At 49.4% G+C, this 21,374-nt stretch overlaps 1 protein-coding gene across 1 annotated transcript in view; it reads right to left on the reverse strand.

Moving 5' to 3' along the window:
• NDUFAF6 (NADH:ubiquinone oxidoreductase complex assembly factor 6) overlaps nucleotides 1–21,374 on the reverse strand; it is a 93,181-nt gene that overhangs the window by 44,149 nt on the left and 27,658 nt on the right. The window contains exon 2 of the mRNA XM_084864749.1: nucleotides 3,473–3,602. The gene's annotated coding sequence lies outside the window, so the exon portion shown is untranslated. The remainder of the gene's footprint in view (nucleotides 1–3,472; nucleotides 3,603–21,374) is intronic.

Below are 21,374 nucleotides of genomic sequence, written 5' to 3' on the forward strand. Positions count from 1 at the left end.
ATCGTTTTCCAACTTGCAAACAGTGCCTGTTAGTGGTTTGTGAAATCAGTGTAGTGAGTCGTGACTGGCCTTTTTAAAAACAGATTCAGTAGGAAAGAAACCAGAGTACATTTAATAAGGGTTTTGTTTCATGAAATTTTGTTTCTGTTTTGCATACACTGTGTGGTGATGCAAAATGTATTTCTTAACTCTGGGTGGTGGTAAAAAAAAAAAAAAAAAAAAAAAAAAGTTTGAGAGCCACTGATCTCATCTAATACACACTCTAATACACTCGTCTAATATGCGCGCTTGCACACACACACACACACACACACACTCTCACACACACTCACACACACACACACTCACACACACTCACACACACTCACACTCACACACACACTCACTCTCACTCACACTCACACTCACACTCACTCACACACTCACACACACACTCACACTTACACTCACACTCACACACACACACTCACACACTCACTCACACACACACACACTCACTCACACTCACACTCACACACACACACATCCCGGCTCTCCACCAGATAACAAACTGCTTTCCGTTCCCCAGAACGCCGTGCCATTTTCTGCTGCAGAGGACTTGCCACTTCCTGTTCCCTTGACCCGAAATGTACTTGCCCCACCGTCTGCTGGGAGGGGCAGGGGCTAGCGCACTCTTCTAGATGCTTCTCCGGGACCTGCTTATGAACCCTCTGGGACCCTGCTGAGCACAGCCAGCCTCCCTCCGTGTGCTTCCGTCTCCCCTTCCTTCCTCCTGATTCCCGGCACTGCTGGGCCCGGACAGCGGTCCATCCCCAGGCGGCTGGCTCTCCACCCGTGTGGCTCCCGAGAGCGAGGACCCGCCGTGTCCTCACCTCAGTGTTGCCAGCCCCCACAGGGTGCCTGTGGCACGCAATAATTACAGGGGAAAGCCAGCCTTGCAATGAAAAAAGCAGCTCTTCGTCAGCCTGCAGACCGAAGGGTCCCAGGTTCGATTCCAGTCAAGGGTGCATGCCGGGTTGCAGGCTCGATCCCCAGTAGGGGAGGTGCAGGAGGCAGCCGATCAATGATTCTCTCTCACTATTTGATATTTCTATCTCCCTCTCCCTTCCTTTTTGAAACCAACAACAACAAAAAAATGTTAAAACAAAAAGAAAGCATCTCTTTGTTAATGAAGTAGAATAGCATCCACATTTTTCGGCAGTAAGTGAGAAACAGCAAGGTGCAGAGTGGCTGCCGTCCTGTCTGGGTGTCCCCTTGCATCTGATGGTGGGGAGTACTTTGGAAGAATACAAAGGAAACGGCTCACAATGGCTGCCACCCTCGCATGCTTAGCAGAGCCTAATATTTCACTGTCTGCCTCTTGGTGTGTGTGTGCTATTTGCAGGGGTAACCTATCCCTAAAATTAATTAGTAACTATTTCTCCAAAATATTTTTATAGGCAATTGAATATAAGAAAGACAAGATTTATGGCTTTCAGATATCCCGTATGAGGAAAGACGTAGATAGCTGTTTTCTATTAACCGCCTTTTTAAAATGTATTGAGAAAGAGAGATCAATTTGTTTTCCACTTTTTTTATGCACTCGTTGGTTGATTCTTCCCCCCCCCCCCCCAATATATTTTATTGATTTTTTTTTTACAGAGAGGAAGAGAGAGGGATAGAGAGTTAGAAACATCGATCAACTGCCTCTTGCACATCCCCTACTGGGGACACGTGCCCACAACTAAGGTACATGCCCTTGACCGGAATCGAACCTGGGACTTTTCAGTCCGCAGGCCGACGCTCTAACCTAGGGGTGTCGAACTCAATCAGAGAAGGAGCCAAAATCTAAAATCTAGCCTAAATCGCGGGCCGAATGGTTTACTGAACAGTCATAAACTGACAATGTCATAAACTGACAGCGGAGTGCAGTGATGACAGCGCGGTGCGGGCCACATTGCAAGGCCTGGTGGGCTGGATTTGGCCCGCGGGCCTTGTGTTTGACACATGTGCTCTAACCACTGAACCAGACTGGTTTTGGCTCATTGGTTGATTCTTGTACGTATCCTGACTGGGGTTCGAACCCACAACCTTGGTGTATGGGGACAACAGTCTAGCCAGCTGAACTACCTGGGCCAGGCCTAGTCATGGTTTTTTTTTTAGAAAAAGCCTTTATTGTCTATGAAAACATAGACCTTTTCTGGTTTCCAGCACAAAGGGGAAGTGGCATCTCCTGTACCCAGGAGAGCAGCCTGGGAGTGAGAAGCGGGTGCGGGTGGGACTGCAGTGTCTCAGAAATAAGCAGACCTCCAGTCCTCGTGGAAAACCACAGTCCTTAGGAAGGCCTGGCGAAGGGACGCTGGGCCGTGGTCAGAGAAGGCAGCTGTAACAAAGGAGAAGCTACTTTTGTCACTGTCTGGAGAACAAGGCTCTTGTCCCGACAGCCCTCTGGCTGGGCTCTCCAAATACTTCGCTTCCATCAAAATATCCTTTTATATAAGCCTAATGGTAGGAATGAAAAGAGCTGCTTATTACAGACCTGGGTTTCTACGGCAACAGCAAAATAAATGCCAAAGCGTCTGAAAGCATTGAGAAAAATAATGTGCACTAAATAATAGGCAGCCCTGCGAATCCTTTCATAAACCAACCCATTGAGGGCAGCGACTCCACGTGTTGTGACAAGAATGGCTGAGGAAATCTGCAAACTTAAAAAAAAAACAAAACACCGAAAAACAGCAAAATATCTCCTGTTATAATCACTGAAATGATTCTGGGTCAAAAATAATGTTCATGGTGACTTTAGGAGTACCATGGGGATGTTCTAATCACGTCTGTTAGTAAAATAAAATATTTTCTCTTTTATGTTACATGCTCAAAATCTGTCTCTTGAATTCCCTACCTCCCCTCCCCACCTCTCTCTTCTCTCTCTCCTCCCTCTCTCTCTCTCTCTCTTTTTAATATATATTTTATTGATTTTTGTACAGAGAGGAAGGGAGATAGTTAGAAACATCAATGAGAGAGAGAGAGTCATCGATCAGCTGCCTCTTGCACACCCCCCACCGGGGATGTGCCCGCAACCAAGGTACATGCCCTTGACCAGAATCGAACCCGGGGCCCTTCAGTCCCCAAGCCGACGCTCTATCCACTGAGCCACACCGGTCCCGGCATCCCTCCCTCTCTTAAGTGCCTCCTGAAACCCTGGCAGGAGTGACCTTGGCCCAGCCAGGACCTGCCCTGTGGCTCCCTCAGAAGCCGGGAACTTGCTTCCTTCTGCTGCGCCGGCCACAGAGGATGAACTCCAAACAGGGTGCCCTAAGATGAGTCCTTTCCCGTTCATGTTTCCAAACGTCAGTTATCTCCTGAGATACCGGTAGGTTCTTTTCTTGGCTTAATGTAAAGCAAACGGCATAGCCCTTTGCGGTCGTTGGCCAGAACTGCCGTAGCCAAGTGCCACGGACGGGGTGGCGTAAACAACAGAAATGTATTTACTCACAGTTCTGGGGGCTGAACGTCCAAGATCCAGTTGCTGGCAGGGCCGGTTTCTTCGGAAGCCTCTCTCTTTGGCTTGTTGATGGCCACGGCCGGGGAGGAATTCACGTCCCTCTAGTGTTCTTTCTGCCGGTCTAATAACCAAATAGACATGAAGCAGATCAGTGAGAGAAAATAACCACATTGAGCTGCACGCATATATGGGAGCCCTGCGTAGAGAGAGAGCCAAAGACCCCCAGTGCAGGAGCGGTTCGGAGACAGGAAGGGAAATGGGTGTGTGGTGGGCAGCTAGAAGGACGTGAGCAGAGCAAGGGCGATGGACCAGGTACAGAAGGTCACCCGGGGGGAGAGCCCCGGGTGCCTAGGGAAGGACCATTGTAAGGTGGGACCTTCCCTCCCCCTTTTACTCCCCCCCCCCCATAGCCTTACCTCCCCTGGCATATCGCTGGCATATCGATATGACGGTTTGGACCCCCTGACAGGGAGAGAATCCTTAGAGACAACATCCAGGGTCAGGTGTATCTCAGCTCAGGCCAGAAAATCCACAGAACCAGCCCCAGCGGACCTCAGGGCCAGCTGCATGGAATAATGGCCCCCTGCCCCGGGGCTGGCCAACCAACCCTGAGAGGACACACCTGGAAACCTGCTACATCTTCTACCGAGCTCTCCCCCGGAGCCGCCCCTGAGACCTCTGCCCTCAAAGCCCTGGGGATGGAGCACCCCGTGTGCTCTGCCTCCTGGAGCATGCTGTGCCTTCCCCTTCCCCCTCCTCTTCCTCCTCCCCCTCCTCCTCCTCCTCCTCCTCCTCCTCCTCCTCCTCCTCCTTCCCAGACCGGGAGGTCCAGAGGCTGTGAACCCAGGCCCTGTCTGACCCTCTGGCTCTAATACCCAGTGCCATTCCCAACACCTACACCAGGTTTCTATAACATTCTGAGCTGGGTCCTGGGGGAATGCATCCTGGGCTCCAGGAGGTCACTGCCCAGACGGAGAGCACAAGTTCAGGAATCAGTCGTTGGCCCTGCGCTACAGATAGGTCAAAAAGGTTATCTCGCCCTGGCTGATTTGGCTCAGTAATTAGAGCACTGGGCCTCAGACCAAAGGGTCGTCATGGGTTCAATTCCTGGTCAAGGGCACGTCAGTACCTCCGTGGCAGGCGTGATCCCTGTTATCATCTGCTGGGGTCGTGGGTCCCGTGAGGGGCAACCAATCACGTGTCTCTCTCACCTCAATGCTTTCCCTCCCCCTCCTCCCTCCCTTCCACACTTTCTAAAAGTCAATGGAAACATATCCTTGGTTAAATATATTTTTTAAAAAAAGGTTCTCTCCCATCATTTATTATGGGCAAGGTCCCTAATTTAAGCTCAAGGGGCAAAAGTTTCTCTCGAGCTCGAAGCTAAAATTACTCCCTCCCCCCCCACCCGGATTGTCTCAGTTCTAAAGTTACCTTTCATTCACAACAACCCACACATCTTTGACATTCACCTAATCTCTTCTTATAAAGACACAAGTCATGCAGAAACCAGTTTGGCTCAGTGGATGGACCGTCAGCCTGCGGACTGAAAGGTCCCGAGTTCGATTCCAGTCAAGGACATGTACCTGGGTTGCAGGCACATCCCCAGTCGGGGGTGTGCAGGAGGCAGCTGATGGATGATTCTCTCTTATCGATGTTTCTAACTCTCTATCCCTCTCTCTTCCTCTCTGTAAAAAATCAATAAAATATATATATATTTTTAAAAAGACACAAGTCATGTTGGATTAGGACCCACTCTAAGGACCTCATTTTAACTAAATTACCTCCTTAAAGACCCCATCCCTGTACATAGCTGCCTTCTGACGTGCCAGGCGTTAGGACGTCAACACACGCGTTGGAAGGGTGGGGACAATTCAGCTCAGAACAGGAAGCAGCTCCTTTACAATAGGACTTTGTTGGCCTTCCCCCGCAAGGTGAGCACCGCCCAGCAGGACCCGGGCCTCTATGGGAGGAGGGGTTAGGACTCAGACACACCCGGAGGGAGGAGGGAGCTCCCATCCACCAGCCCAGGAGCAGGGGAGGCCCGAGAAGAAACCAGTCTCGCCAACACCTTGGTCTAGGACTTAACCCCTCCAGAACCAGGAGAAAAAGATTTCTGTTTGTTGAAGCCGGCGGTATTTTGTTGTGGCTGCCCGAGCAATCTAATACACTGAGGGAGACGGGAGACGTGATTGCAGCTACCTTTTCTCACAACCTGCCACACCCCAAGACCTTAAGTCCCTTGTGGTTTGGGGTTTTATTGTTCTTCAGCATTCAATAAATATTGCCTGTCCTGGCCCGGTGGCTCAGTGGATGTGCCCTTGACCGGAATTGAGTACAGTAAAAGGCTGTGGGCTCAATCCGTGGTTCAGGGCGCATACCAAGGTTGTGGGTTTGATCCCCGGTCAGACGTGTATAGGAGACAACCAATCGATATTTCTCTCTCTCTTCCTCTCTAAAAATCTATATATAAAAAATATATAACTATATATAACTATATATAACTGTATATAACTGTATATAACTATATATAACTGTATATAACTATATATATATTATATATATATATCTTTGGGTGAGGATTAAAAAAAAAACTTTAAGGTAGTTTTAAATACATACATACATGCATATTGCCTGTTTTTCAAGGCGAGAGAAGCCAGAGAAGATGGTGAAGGATCAGAGGAATACGGGAGAACCAGACGAACGTGTATGTCATGGCGTTACCCGCGGTGTTGGCTGTGAAATTGGACCTCGGTTCTGGAGTTTGGCGAAGGAAGACTTAGAGCCAAGAACTCCAGCGATAAGAGAAAGCTGAGGAAGTTACAGCGGCGGCACCGGCGAGCCGCGGGCTTCGTAGGCTCAGGACACAAGTTAGGGAAGCAAAGAAGGGCCCTCGGACTTAGGAGGGGCGAGGCCGAGGCGAGGTACCCGGGGAGGGAGAGGGGACGGAAAGGCGCAGGCATGCTCCCCAGAGGGGGCCGAGGAGAATGCGCGCTGGGTCCTTCCTGAGGGCTCTGAAGGCTGGGGTTTGAGGGAGGTCTTAGGGGAGGAGCTCAATAGAATAGTCATCAGAGTTGTGCCGATGCCCTGAAATGAGATCTATTCCCCTGCCTTCATCCACTCTGGGCTGCGATCGGCACCAATGACACTATTATTACCTTCTAGCATCTCTCCGAGTATGAGAGAGGTGTTTTAAGCTATTGGCCCTCTCGGTGGGAAGAGAAGGGTAAACCACTTTCTCTTCACTGTCCCAGGTTAGGGAAGACAGGATTTTGCACTTCACTAGGTGGCTGTCAACTGCTTGGCCACCCAACTATCTGCCTCGGTTTCCCTGTTCCACTTGTCCTGGCTTGTTAGCTTGTTTCAGTGGAAGCCAACGGAAGAGAGAGACTTGGGAAATATGCCTTTGGAGATCTCAGATCTCTAGGAGGATGGGGACTGAGAATGGATTTGACAACGGTGATTGACACGCCCAACGGGGAGGGCTGGGATTGGCTGCAGGGAAAGAAACAGCATTGATCAAGGAGATCTTTACATTCTTACCATGTATTTCTGCCGCTTTGAAATATTTTACTGTAAGATACATCCACATGTAAAAATGTTGTTAACATGCTCCGGCTGGGTAGCTCAGTTGTTAGAGCATCATCCTGATACGCCAAGGTTATGGGTTCGATCCCCTATCAGGGCACGTACAAAGATCAACCAATGAATGTATCAATAAGTGGAATTGATGTTTCTCTCTCTCTCTCAAATCAAGAAATAATTTTTTTTTCTTTTGCTCTAGCTGGTTTGTTCAGTGGATACAGTGTCAGCCTGTAGACGAGGGGTCCCGGGTTCAATTCTGGCCCAGGGCATATGCCTGAGTTGCAGGCTCGATCCCCAGTGGGGGGCGTGCAGGAGGCAGTCAATCAATGATTCTCTCTCATCATCAATGTTTCTCTCTCTCTCTCCCTCTCCCATCCTCTCTAAAATCAATAAAATATATATTTTTAAAAAGAAGTATTTTTTAAATTTTGTTTATAGTAATTTTTAAAGCAATAAAGTCAAAGACCTCTCTGGGCTCTCCTTTGGAAGTACCCACTTCTAGGAGTTCAGTGCATGCCCTCATATATTGCTGGGGAATACAAAATGCCACAACCCCATTAGAGGCAATTTGGCAAAAAAAACTATCGAAATTACAAATGCAGTCCATCATATCTCAATAAAGTTGCTTTAAAAATATCACCAGTGCACAAACCCTTTTGCTATATGTACACACATGCAAAATGACACTGCAGCTTCATTTGTTATGGAAAGGAATCCGGAAAGAATCCAAGTGTCTCATAATTTGGGGTGGTTAAATAAACTGGGCCACAGCCACACAATGGAATCTTGTGCTGCTGTTAAAAAAAAAAAAAAAAGAACGAGGAAGCTCTCCTGGTGCTTGATATGGAGAGATTCCAAGGCAGATTACGTGAAACAAATGAAGTACAGAGCGGTTGTATGCTCTGTCTGCGTAAACAAGGAGGGGAAAAAAATCCACACACTGATATATATATATAATTTGCTTATATTTGTATAAAGAAAAGAGAGGGATAAGAAACAAAGTTGGTTGTCTGGGGAGAAGGGTGAAGAGAGGGTGGATCAGTCTATACATTTTTATTTACTCATATACACCGTGTCCTTAGATCCATTGCAAAGGTGAGGCAAGTATTCTCTTTCCCGTTCTACAGACGAAGATCAGAAGCTGAGGCCATCGGCTGTCCACCTCACCCATGTACACAGCTGGTGAGTGTGGAGCCAGGGTCCGGCCTCGGTTTGCCCAACCCCAAAGTCCACCCCGGGGCGTCCTTCGAACCGCCCCCGGGAGAACTACGGGCCCTGGCGTTCAGATTTATGATCTACAACAAACAGCATCCGAGGCAGAACCATCAAAAGTCGTAGCCAAACATACCTTCAGGTGTTTATACAAATACAAGGGGCGAGAGACTGGGAGATATTTTTTTTTTTTAGTGAAAACGGGCTGGTGTGACTGGCTGTTCCTGTTTATCTGTTCCTTTGTTGACTTGCTGGCTTTTCCGATGTCTGTTTTGGAAGAAATGAGCGGAGGAGGGGATGAGGAGACTTTACAAGGTACATACCGTTCTCTTAGTAATTGTTTTATGGAGGCTTTTGAAGTTTGGAGTGTATGCTGTTTAGCTCCAAGCCATGTTGTCCAAGAAAGTGACGAGAGATAGAGAAAGGGGAATGGAAGGTGACGCGGAGTCCCTTCCTGGAGGAGGCTGCGGCTGGCCCTGCTGCCAAGTCTGCGGGCCGGGAGGCCTGGCTGTCTGAGCATGAGCAGAAAAACCTGGAGCTTCTCCACTGCAGCGGCTACATGACACCGTGTGTTCTAGATCTTCTCTTAACTAACCGTGTTTCTCCCTGTCATGAGGAAGTCTCTTCTCAGCCAGACTGGTTTTCGAAGTGGAAATATCCAGGCCTGGGCTGAAGAAGCAGCTCTTGCTCTGGGCAGTCCAGATCCCAACATCCACCTCTCTGACATGGCTGTTACTGCTGTGTCCTTCAGAGGGGTTCTCATCGGAGGTCTATGGATGGCAAGGATTTTTATTATTATTATTATTATTTTTACATTTCATTTATTTATTTTAATATGTTTTATTGACTTCAGAGAAGGAGAGAGAGGGGGAGAGAGAGATAGAAACATCAATGATGACAGAGAATCGTCGAGCGGCTGCCTCCCGCACGCCCCACACTGGGGATCGAGCCTGCAACCTGGGGATGTGCCCTTGACCTGAACTGAACCGGGACCCTTCAGGCCGATGCTCTATCCATTGAGCCAAACGAGCTAGGGCGGATTTTTTTTTTTTAAGTTTAATGAAAGAGAGGGAGTGTCCTAATTTCCTATCATGTGGCTATTTCAGAGTAGGAAGTAGAGAGTCTTCCCCTTGGATGGTGCTCCCCTGCCATCGCAGCTGCCGTGGCCCTGGTTTGCCACGATGCCAACGTGGGCCGAAGTCACAAGGCCTTCCCCAGGACGTTTTCCAAATGGAAACCCAGAGAGCGGCTGCTTCTTCCCGAGGCTAGGGGCTCCTGTCCCCATCCCAGTCCCTCACAGTGCCAGGGCCACACACCATCAGAGCGCCTTCGGAATGCTTTGCCTCTGCCTTGCAGCAAAGCTGACCTCCCAGCGGTCTGTCCCACAGGCCCTCAGTGCTCCCGGCACGGCCAGGCCGCACTGGACGATGCTTTTGTTCTAGACCACATGTGTCAAACACAAGGCCCGCGGGCCAAATCCAGCCCGCCAGGCCTTGCAATGTGGCCCGCACCGCGCTGTCATCACTGCACTCCGCTGTCAGTTTATGACATTGTCAGTTTATGACTGTTCAGTAAACCATTTGGCCCGCGATTTAGGCTGGATTTTAGATTTTGGCCCCTTCTCTGATTGAGTTCGACACCCCTATTCTAGACCAACCCTCTCCTCGGTGCATCACAACCCACAGACACCGAAGCGCGTGTGAGCCACGGCTCTGAGAAAGCCAATACGGAGTAAAACTTTTCCTCTAAGTAAGCAAGACACCCAGATCCCCAGGGACGGTTAGCATCAAAGCGCGGCCTGACCGTGCTGGCCGGTAAAATGGTTTATTGGCCGAGTGAAGGCGTCTCATCATTTTTCCTGGTTGATCCGCGGTCCATTGGTTTCACCACTTGTCCATTCATTATTCATTGCCACGGACTGAAGGCGGGCATTGTGTTAGGCGCTGGGAGGACAAAAGAGAACCAGACAGAAACCATCCCGGGCCTCGAGGAGCTGTTGGCAGTCCAGCTGTTTCCCCTCCCCTCCTCATGCTCGGGGCCTTTTAGACGCTCCCTCCTGTCTGGCCTTCATGCGCATAGCTGTGAGCAGCCTTGCTCCTCTGGTCTATACGAATGCCAGTTCTCATTGGAGAACTCTCAGTATATCAGCTTCCAATGTAGGCAAGTAATGAAAGCTAAAAATAATTACCATTGTGTGGTGTGAAATGTGTCTCTTAATTGAAAAGTGACTTATGTGAAAGTCACAGCATACCTGAGCTCGGAAGAAACTAGAGTTTATTTTCTTAATCACAGCTTGATTGAGATATAATTCCATCACCCTACAACTTACCATTCAAAGTGTACAAGTCAGTGGTGTTTAGAATACTCACAGAGTTGTGAGTCTGCGATAGCCATACCACAATCAATTTCAGAACATTATCATCACCCCAGAGAGAAACCCCATCCATACCCGTTAGCTCATATATTCATCTACTTCCTGTCCTTACAGATTTAGCTAATCTGTACATTTCACGTAAGTGAAATCATAACATACATGACCTTCTTTCACTTAGCATAAAATTTTTATGGCTTATCCATGCTGTAGCATGTGTCAGCACTTCATTCCTTTTTGTGGTTGAACTGGAGGCCTGGCGCACGAAATCCGTGCATGGGTAGGGGCTGGGCTGATGTTAACGCAGGAATTTAGCAAATCACAGTGGCTTACACGGTAAGAAAAGTGTATTTCATGTAACAGAAAGCTCCAGTCGTGGAGGGCATGTGTGGCACTGGATGACGCCTTCAGTGATGAGCTGGCCTTCTGTCTTCCTCCTCGGCCATCCTCAGCTCGTGTCCTCGTGTTACAGTATGGCTGTCATAGCCCCAGAGCTCTGACTGTCATACAGCTGTGCTCAAAGGCAAAAGGAAGTTCTGGCTTTCGAGGCTTTTTTATTATTTTAATTAATTAATTAATTAATTTTATTTTATTTTATTATTTTTAGGGAGAAAACTCTTTCCAGAAGTACCCTGTGGACTGCCTTTGGCCAGCGTGGGATCACACTGCCATGCGTTAAATGCAAGAGAGGCTGGTGAGAGGGTATCTGACATCCCCTGCCTTTGAAGAGAGAGGCCGCTCTTCCAGCCAGGGGAGCCCATGGGGAGAGGCTCTGGGTCAGCCCAGGCGGCAGGTCACCAGACAGGTCTGTCCAGACAGACCCTACGCCTTTCACCTCTGCTCCATGACGTCACCTTGAAGATTCTCCCAGCTCTGACACCGCCTTTCCTTCCCAAACAATATAACGTAGCCACACCCCGAACGCACCCTCTGCCTTCCTGCCTCCCGCCTTTTACATGCAGGTCCTCAGCCTGAGGCTCGGGCCCCTTCCACATCTCTTTTAGCCACGGCGCTCGCTCTCAAAGATGCCACACAGGCACCCCTGTCTCCACAAAGCCTTCCGAAAAGCTGGCCAGACTTCGCAGCTCCTCCCTCTGGTCCCCCATAGCCCAGCCCAGGATCCCAACGGCTCAGCGAGTGTGGGAGTGACACTGAGTCATCTCGCCTTTGGGCTACAGAATGGAGCGTAATGGGAAGCAGGCTTCCCTTCCTAGAGCGTAGTGTTTGGAGGGATGGAGGGGAGTACACTACAGAGCTAACCTCAAAGGTTAAACACTCTCCTTTCACTGCTCCACACGGTGCTTTAATGTTAAAAAGATCTTTTTTGTACAGAAACACTGGAGAGACGGGAGCCGGGTCCCTGTATCACAGAAGCAGCAGCAGCAGAGGACCGAGGGGCTCTCTGAGCTGAGCATCACACCAGGCGTTTAGCACAGCCCTCAGTGCAGGGGGAAGCCCCAGGAAGGACTAAGACTGGATTTCACACCTGACAGGATGGGGGCTGAGGGTGGAAACGGAATGGAATGAGAAGGGATAAGGACACGGGTGTTGAGGGCACTGGGTTTTTTACCTGCGCCCCCCCTGCCCCATGTGCCTTCTGAGCTCTTGCTCTTGTCTTCCGGCCCCAGATTTCCGGCTCCCCAGACCTGCTGTCAGGATCATGGGCCAGCCCTCACCACGTCCCTCCTGGTTCTTTGGACCTCGGGTTTCCGCCAGAGCTGTTGACTCTGCTGGCAGCTTGGGCTTGGGAATCCTCCATTGTAAGAGTAGAAGCCCTATACAGCCCTTGTCCCACACGCCCCCCCCCCCGCCCCCCCCCCCCGCTGGGCCAGCCACTAGCCCCGAGGGCAGGGGTGAGAAGAGACAGAGTGCAGAAAGCTTTTCCCTCTTCTCTATCTGACAGCGCTTCGTTCTTCCCCGGGACCTTGCTCAAATGTTACCTCCTGGGGTCATCCTTGGCCTCCCTAGGGAGGGTCCCTTCTCTGGGTTTCCACAGCATTTTGCTTAGACCCCTGTGCTTATCGCAATGTATCACTGTGTACTTATATGGTGGCCTTTCCACCTTGACAATGAACGCCTTGGAGGTGGGGAACCCTGTGTCACTCACCTGGCACCATGTCAGCTACAGAACTTGATCTGAAGTTGGAGAATCATAGCCATTATTAAGAGAGGGGGAAATCATAGTCATATGTAATGGCCAGGATCATGGTAGGGCCTCACAAATGCTTGTTAATTGCCATCTCCCCAACAGTCCCCCAGACTCTCTCTGTATCAGGTGGAAATGCATTTGGTTATGAGTGGCAGAGAACCTGACTATAGTGGCTTCCATAGAGACTTACTTTTCTCACACAAGAAGAAGTTTGGAGGTAAGCAACCCCCTGGGCTATGAGAGATCCACTCTTCCTACCTTTCATTCCTTCCAGTTTTAATGTGTTGGTCGTATGACGGCTGCCCTACTTTTAAGTTCCCATGTGCACTTATAAGTACATGTAAGTACTAGGCAGGAAGAAGGAGGAAGGGTTGAGTCACATTTCTCCCTCATCACTGGGAAAGAATAGATTTTTGCCGCCATACTCTGCTTACATCTCATTGTTGGAATTATGTCACATGAACATCCCTAGCTGCAAGGAAAGCTGAAAAGGGGAAGACAAGGGAGAAAATGTTGGAGCATGGGTGTGAGTGCGAATATTATTGGGCCCCACCCCGAATCTACTAAATCAGAAATGCTGGGGGTAGGGCCCAGTGATCTATGCTATAATAAGCCCTCTAAAATTTAGAGTCTAAATGATTCTGTTTCATCTGAAGTTGGAGAATCATAGCCATTATTATAAGAGGAAAAAATCATAGTCATATGTAATGGCCAGTATTATGGTAAGGAAAAATCCTAGTCTAGAATTCAAATTATGTATTTTTAAAAAAAATATGTTTTAGTGATCTTTTAGAGAGAGAGAGGAAGGGAGAGGAAGAGAGAAAGAGAAACACTGATGTGACACGTTAATCGGCTGCCTCGTGCATGCCCCCCAACCAGGGATCGAGCCTACAACCAAGGCATGTGCCCCGACCAGGAATTGAACCTGCAGCTTTTCGTTGCATAAGACAAAGACTAAACCAACTGAGTGACACCAGCAAGGGCTAAATCATGTACTTTTCAATACAAGTGTTATTACTTGCTAGCCAGGACAACTTAGTTTTCTGATTTCTAAAATGGAATATTAGTGGTTGCCCTGACTTTATTCAATGGATTGCTGTGAGGACCAATTTAAATAATATAAATTATTAAATTCTAGTCTAGGACTTTTCCCTACCATAATACTGGCCACTACATATGACTAAAGAAAATTTAAGTCATTGATGCTGGCCAGTGTGGCTCAGTTGGTTGAGGGTCATCCCATGCACCAAAAGGTTGGTGGTTCAATTCCCTGTCAGGGCACATGCCCAGGTTGTGGGTTTGGTTCCTGGCTCAGGGTGCATATAGGAGGCAACCCATAGGTGTGTCTCTTTCTCTCTTTCTCTCCCTCTCCCTTCCTCTCTCTCTAACATCAAATAAAAACATTTTAATAATGTAAGTCATTGGACAATTGCACTGATTTTAAAGCTGTAAAAGTTTCCATTGAATAAACAAAAAGTTGGCTGGAAAAAGTCTGTGTGAGGTGACTCCTGGAGTTCAAAGACAAAATAAAACTTAAGAGGAGTGTGATGGTTCATTTCATGTGTTTCTTGGGGAGCCCTGACTAATCAAGGGGACATTCTCTCACTGGGACTGAATGCTTTATTTCATTGTGCTCGTCTGTGTTTGTAGGCCAGCATTTCAGAAAGATATTCTCTTGGCATAGTTTCTAGCGTTTGGGGATGATTGTATATAATCAATACAAGATTAAAAACATGCTGTATGTGTTGGCCTCTTAGCACCTAGATGTCTTTCCTAAGACGTTTTCTGGAGATGATGATGATACAGGAAACGTGTAGTAGTCTTGTCACAGTTATGAAGCCAACACATTGAGCAGAGGGCAGAATGCCTGGGAAAAGCAAAACTTACCCGTAAAAGATATAAAGAGATCAGAATGTTACGACAGTAAGGGACAAAAATAGAAGTGGAAACCACAAACTTTCAAAATACACTGTTATCAAAAACAAATGTTTGTACCAGCCTAGTGGTGGCTGCTACAGGTGGTTTCCATGAGAGGAAGGAGGACATACGTGGTTTCAAAACAAACACTTCAGAGGATAATGAAATGGAGCATGTCGGGGGAGGGCTGGTGAGAAGACGTGAAACAACAAATGGAAGGGATTTGGTGTTCTGCCATTTGGATTAAAAATACTGAGGCACCGCCCAGCGAGTGTGGCTCAGGGGTTGAGTGTCAACCCAGGGACCAGGAGGTCACGGTTCGATTCCCAGTCAGGGCACAGGCCTGGGCTGCGTGTTCGATGGTCAGTAGGGGGGCACGCAGGAGGCAACCAATTGATGATCATTAATGTTTCCATCGCTCCCTCTCCCTCGATCTCTCTCAAATCAATACACACACACATATATATTTAATATAATACTTAAAAAATATGGAGACACCATTGTCTGGGTACCAAGTAGAGTGTCCATCCCTCACTGTGGTAAAACCTGCTCTCTCTCTCTCTTTTTTTAAAATATATTTTTATTGATTTTTTTTTTTTTTTTTTTTTTTTTTTTTTTTGCAGAAAGGAAGGGAGAGGGATGGAGAGTTAGAAACATCGATGAGAGAGAATCATCAATCAGCTGCCTCCTGCACACCTCCCACTGGAGATGTGTTCACAACCCAGGTACATGCCCTTAACCGGAATCGAACCTGGGACCCTTCAGTCCGCAGGCTGATGCTCTATCCAATGAGCCAAACCGGTTTTGGCAAAACCTGCTCTCTCAATTCTGTTCATTCATTCTGTAACAGTCACCCACATAACAGGCACTGAGAGGTTTTCACCGGTGAACTTGGGCAGTTCGTCAGCTGCTCACTAGGCACCAGGAAAGTCACAGTCGGGTCTGCCTGGGCCCTCAGGTAGCCCTCTCAGGCTTGGAAATGGCCAGGACTGACAGAGAGCCATTCTGACGCTGGGAAATTGGCCTGTCTACTCAAGTGAAAACCGCAGCTTTGAGAAAGTGTTTAAAATTCTATGAAGACACGAAAAGCCAACGAATAGTACACTTTAAATGGGACAGTATGGCATGTGAATTATATCTCAATAAAGCTGTTACAAAAAGGAAGAGAAGAAGGGAGGGTCTGCAGGCAAAGACCCATGATTCAGGGGCTGTGGGGCAGCTAGGAGACTGTGTCTGTCCGTTAAATTTGTCTGTACAAAATGTGACGCCAAGGTTTATTTATTGATTGATTTGGGCTCCGACACGTAACTGCTGTGATAAGAGAGTTTGTAGAAGCAAAATCATGAAGCCGTAAAGTCACGTGAGTCTTGGCACTGGGGAAAGAGGTTAGCAGTCCACACGTGAAAAGTCTGAACCTGGCGGTGACCGGAAGCCAAGCGCAGTTCAAATAAATAGGCCAAGGCTGGGTTTCAGGTTCAGAAGGTGAACCCCTTTCGGACTGAGCTTCCCGGGGGTGTTTCTGTCCATCCCTTTCTTGTCACACAGAGCCTCATCTATTTCTCTTCCTTCCTCTTCCAGGAACCACCACCCCTGTCCCTCACCCCTCCCAAGTGCCGTGGGGGTAGGCCTCCAGGACAGCTGTAACTCCACATGAGAGCACCTGTCCTCTTCTCCCTTCCTGAGGAATCGTTAGGGTTATTACTGCTCCCAGGGACAGGCATTGAAATGTGGTTGGTGGGATAGAGAGGCTCCGAGTGAGAATTTCAGGGTCAAATGCGAGACCTACCACTCCCCAGTTAGTGACCCAGGACTCACTCTCTCTCTCTCTCTCTCTCTCTCTCTCTCTCTCACACACACACACACACACACACACACACACACACAGAGATATATATATTTCTTTAATGAGTTCAGAGAGGAAGGGAGAAGGAGAGAGTTAGAAACATTAATGATGAGAATCAGAATCATTGATCGGCTGCCTCCTGCACACCCCTTACTGGGGATCGAGCCCAAACCCAGGCCTGTGCCCTTGGCCAGAATTGAACCTGGGACCCTTCAGTCTGCAGGCTGATGCTCTATCCACTGAGCCAAGCCGGCTAGGGCACCCCTGGTCACATTTAACACCTCTTGGTCCCAGCCTATTTCATGTACTTGAGGACTTGGCTACTTGAATGCCTCCTCTTTCTCCTGCAGCCACCGTCTCAGCTTCTCTACATGCCATTCTCACAGTAATCTCCGCAGCTGAAGTTTCTTGCCCAGTAAATATTCAGAATAAAGACAAGCCTCCCTGTCTCCCCATTCACCTCTAGTTCCATCGCAACCCTCTGTTCTCCTCACAGCAAAGTTCCCAACACAGCATTGCTTAGTGTTATGGGCTGAATTGTCCCGCTCCCCTCCCCGCCCCCCCCAATCCCAATTCATATATTGCAGTCTAATCCCTAGGACCTCAGAGAATGTGACTGTATTTGAAGACAGGGCCCTTGAGGGAGCGATGAAGTTAAACTGAGCAGTTTGAGTGGGCCCTAATCCTTCCCAGAAGAGAAAATTAGAACACGACAGCACAGACTAGGGGAGGGCACAGAGAGAAGGCAGCCATCTGCAAGCCAAGGAGAGGCCTCAGGAGAAACCAGCCCTGCTGACACCTTGATCTTGGACGTCCAGCCAAGATCTTGGACGTACATGCCCTTGACCGAGAATTGAACCCAGTGTGTTCAGTGTGCAAGCTGGTGTTCTACAGCCTTTAAAGTCGGGGTGCTACAGAAACTGGAGGAAGCGCTCATTCTGCAAAACTCACGGATCCCTCATCATCCAGCATCCGTTACCCAGCTCTGAGGGCTCCTGTCCCTACACCCTGGCCGCTGTGGGGTGGTCCATTCCCCTTCTCCTTCCTGGTGTCCCCGCCAGCACAGAGCCTTTTCATTTTCAGGTTTTATTCCTCATCCCCAGGTGGAATAGGGCTACACAAACTAAAATGTGGGCCTAGAAAGGTCCCAGGACCTTCAAAAGCTAGTAGACTTAACCCCCTCTTTCAGAGATGCTAACAGGCAGCCAAGTTCAATTTCTGCTTCATTTCACAAAGTGGAGTTCACAAACCTTCAGCTTCCTCCTGCTCCAGGCTCTCTGGAGACCAAATCGGACCACCTTCTTCCCTTTCTTTTCTTTCTTTCTTTCTTTTCTTTTCTTTTTTTTTTTTTTTAAATATATATACATATATTTTATTGATTTTTTTACAGAGAGGAAAGGAGAGAGATAGTTAGAAACATCGATGAAAGAGAAACATCGATCAGCTGCCTCCTGCACACCCCCTACTGGGGATGTGCCCGCAACTAAGGTACATGCCCTTGACCGAAATCGAACCCGGGACCTTTCAGTCCGCAGGCTGATGCTCTATCCACTGAGCCAAACTGGCTTTGGCCCGCCTTCTTCCCTTTCTTAGGATTATAGGTTTTGCTGGAATACCAAGGATTGTTCTCCCAAAATGCAACTCCAATAAAAGATTATCCTGTCCTTTTCAGACACTTGACAACATGCTGACGAGACGGCAGAAGCTCAGAAGACCGTCGTTATTGGCAGATAGATTCAAAACAGACTGGAAGACTTGTTCGTGGCCCCAACGTTGTGCTGAGCAGCCCCCCTGTGGGGCCCCACCTGCAGCTCGGTAGGAAACAACAGCCTTTAGCAGCCATCATGCAGCTGGCAGGGCCATGGCCACACCTGCCTGTATCCGCAGAGGCAGGGGCGCCCGCGTATTGTGTCTGGTGTCGGCATAAGTGTGGGCCTGCCCTGCGGTCCTTCGGGGGACAATAGCACTGGAGGCTGGATCCCTTCTGCGCGGTTAGATGAGGGATGCACCGAGCCCCGTGGAAAACAGACGGGAGGACTCTGACAGATGGGGAAGGTCGCTCCCCACCGCAGGGGGTGGGCCTGGCGGTGGGTACTATAGCAACCCACGCGGAATGATCCTGAGCGTTAAAGGATGGTTGGCTTCACTGGGTCTGCCCGGGCGGGGAGCCTGGCTGGCTGGCAGCTGTGCGGTGTGACAGTTGGGTTGTGTTCAGACAGCTCTCTGCTGTGGAGATGGCATCACTCCTGGGTCTCGCTTTGGCTGCGTGCGTGTGTGTGTGTGTGTGTGTGTGTGTGTGTGTGTGTGTGTCTGTCTGTAAACCAGTGGCAGACCAAAAGGGATGCGGAGGGAACGACTGGCCCCAGGTACAGGCAACAAGCAGGGAATTTCTGTGTGTGTATGTGTGTGTGTATGTGTGTGTGTGTGTAGAGAATTTTAAAATGGACGAAAAGTCAGTTTGTTTTTTTTAATTATATTCATGCTCAAAGTGTTCCCCCAAAATATCAGTGGTAAAATGCTCATCCCTCCCAGGGGCAGACTTTCCCAGGCCCCCCACCAACCACCACCTTCGTAAGCCCCCTGGGATAAACAAGCACCAGGTGAGAAAATTCTAAACCAGTCAGAGAGTAAACAGAATGCAAATGATGCCTCAGATAAGATAAGAAATGCTTTTATCCCTAGCACCCCGCTTTGTGCTGGGAGGCTTTCTGCTGTTCAGCTTTGTCTTTCGGCTGCCGATTGCCACTTTTAATACCACCCCAATAGTTAGTGCCGTATAGCAACAGCCATGTATTCGCTGCCGATTCTGCCATGTCGGCGGGTCTCGGTGAGGACGCCTTACCCCTTTCCCATGCGAGGGCTGGCACTCCCTGGCGGGCTTTCTCACTCCTGAGTCCAGTGTCTCAGCTGGAATGGGCTGACTAGCCAGGGGCTGGCCACACATCTTGCTTTTCCCACTGGGCTTCCTCACAGCATGGCGCTCTCTTCTTGGTGCAAAGCAGTTGTGGGGCTTTCTCCCTGCCTGCTCTCGGAGGGCCTAGCACGTTAGTTCTGCCACCTTCTGTTGGTTAAATCGGTCGCAGGGCCCATGCAGATTCAAGGAGAGGAAAAGCAGACTCCGCTTCACCACGAAGGAGATATAGCTGTGACCGTTTTTGAAGACATTGTCTGCCTCACGTTGTTTTCTCCGTCGCAACGAGGTACTGTGTGCTTCCGCGTTTTGCCTTACTGGTGATAAAACTTACCGAATTGGAAAAGGTAAGTCTAGTTTGACTTTTAAAAATTAGACCCTTATAGTGATCAGTAGAGGCCTGTTGTGTGAAGATTCGTGCAATAGGCCTTCCTTCCCCTGGCTGCCGGCACCTGGGACCCAGGCCTTTGCTCCGGCCTCAGCCGAGAGGCCAAGCCGCTTTGCTCTGTGCCTGCATATGCAAATTAACCTTCCATCTTTGTTGTGATAATTTGCATACTCGTTCCTGATTGGCTGGTGGGTGTCATGGAGGTACATCAATTTGTACATTTCTCTTTTATTGGTGTAGATGTCTTGGTTCTGAATGGAAACAGGGTTTCTTTCTTCATAGATTCCTATGGAACAAGAGATTCTAAGACTCCAAACATACAAAAATATTAGGATGCGCCTGGTTTGCCTGAAATCCAAAGCATGCTCAATGCTGTGAGGCTGTCCAGTCCACAAGTCACAGGCCACATTTTGGTTACTATTTCTGGGTGTCAGATAACCTTCTGCACTTTGACTTGCATCCTTTAAAACCAGTATTGTTGGAAGAGGACTGAACACGGGGTTCTTGTGAGCATCAGAATGTGCTCATCTTTCATATACAGCGATGTGTGCTATACCTGTGAGCAGGTAGGCCACTCGGGGCTGCCCACAGTTCGCATGTATGATGGTGGAATAGAGATATAATCTCCCTGGTCATTGGAGAGCTTAGATGCAGAGCCTGGGGGGGGTGGCGGGTGTGTGTGTGTGTGTGTCTCCTAACCCTCCTTCCTCCAGGGTCTCCCTGGGATCCCGGTCTCCACAGCCCAGGGCCTCCAGCCCAGGCCCATCTGCCGCCGCCTCTGCCTCGCCTCCCCCAGGCTGAATGCTGAGCCCGTGGGCCAGATGTCAGCATCTGGTATCAAGCACCTTCCCCAGGTGAGGCCTGGTCCCTACCTTCAAAGGGAGGGCGGGTGGCCGGCATCCTCTGTATCTGGAGCCAGACTTTCCTTCCAAGAAGTGAGCCTGCCGGACCTGCCACATCTCCAGGTTTATTTCATTTTTTTAAAATATGTTTTTATATATTTCAGAGAGGAAGGGAGAGGGCAAGAGAGAGAGGAACATGAGGGATGAGAGCAAATCACAGATGGCCTGCCTCCCGGGGCCTGAGCCGACAACCCGGGCATGTACCCTAACCGGGAATCCAATCCGGGACCCCTCTGTCAGCAGACCACGCTCTACCCACTGAGCAACACCAGCTAGGGCCTCCGCTCCGGGTTTCGGCCTCCATGCATGGGCCTGGGTGAGCCTTTGGGGGGTCTTTAGGCCCCCAACCCGCTCCACGCCCTTCAACTTTCCCCTCACAACAACAACAACAACAACAAAGGCTTTGCACCCACGGCCCTGGGCCAAAGGAGGTCCTCTGTGGCCTCCGCCTTCTTGGGGTGTCCCCTTTGCACCCCGGCCCTCCTGGGCGGCCCGCGTGGCCCGCGCCGGGCCCCCCGCACCCCGGGCACCCGCTCCGCTCGCGCCCACCGCCGCCGCCGCTTTGTTGCCCGGGCTTGTTTCTAACGCGAGCCGGGCGCCAGGTCACGTGCGTTGGAG

The sequence above is a fragment of the Pipistrellus hanaki genome (assembly GCF_964339955.1).
Source record: "Pipistrellus hanaki genome assembly, chromosome: 17".
In the NCBI taxonomy this organism is placed as follows: Eukaryota; Metazoa; Chordata; class Mammalia; order Chiroptera; family Vespertilionidae; genus Pipistrellus; species Pipistrellus hanaki.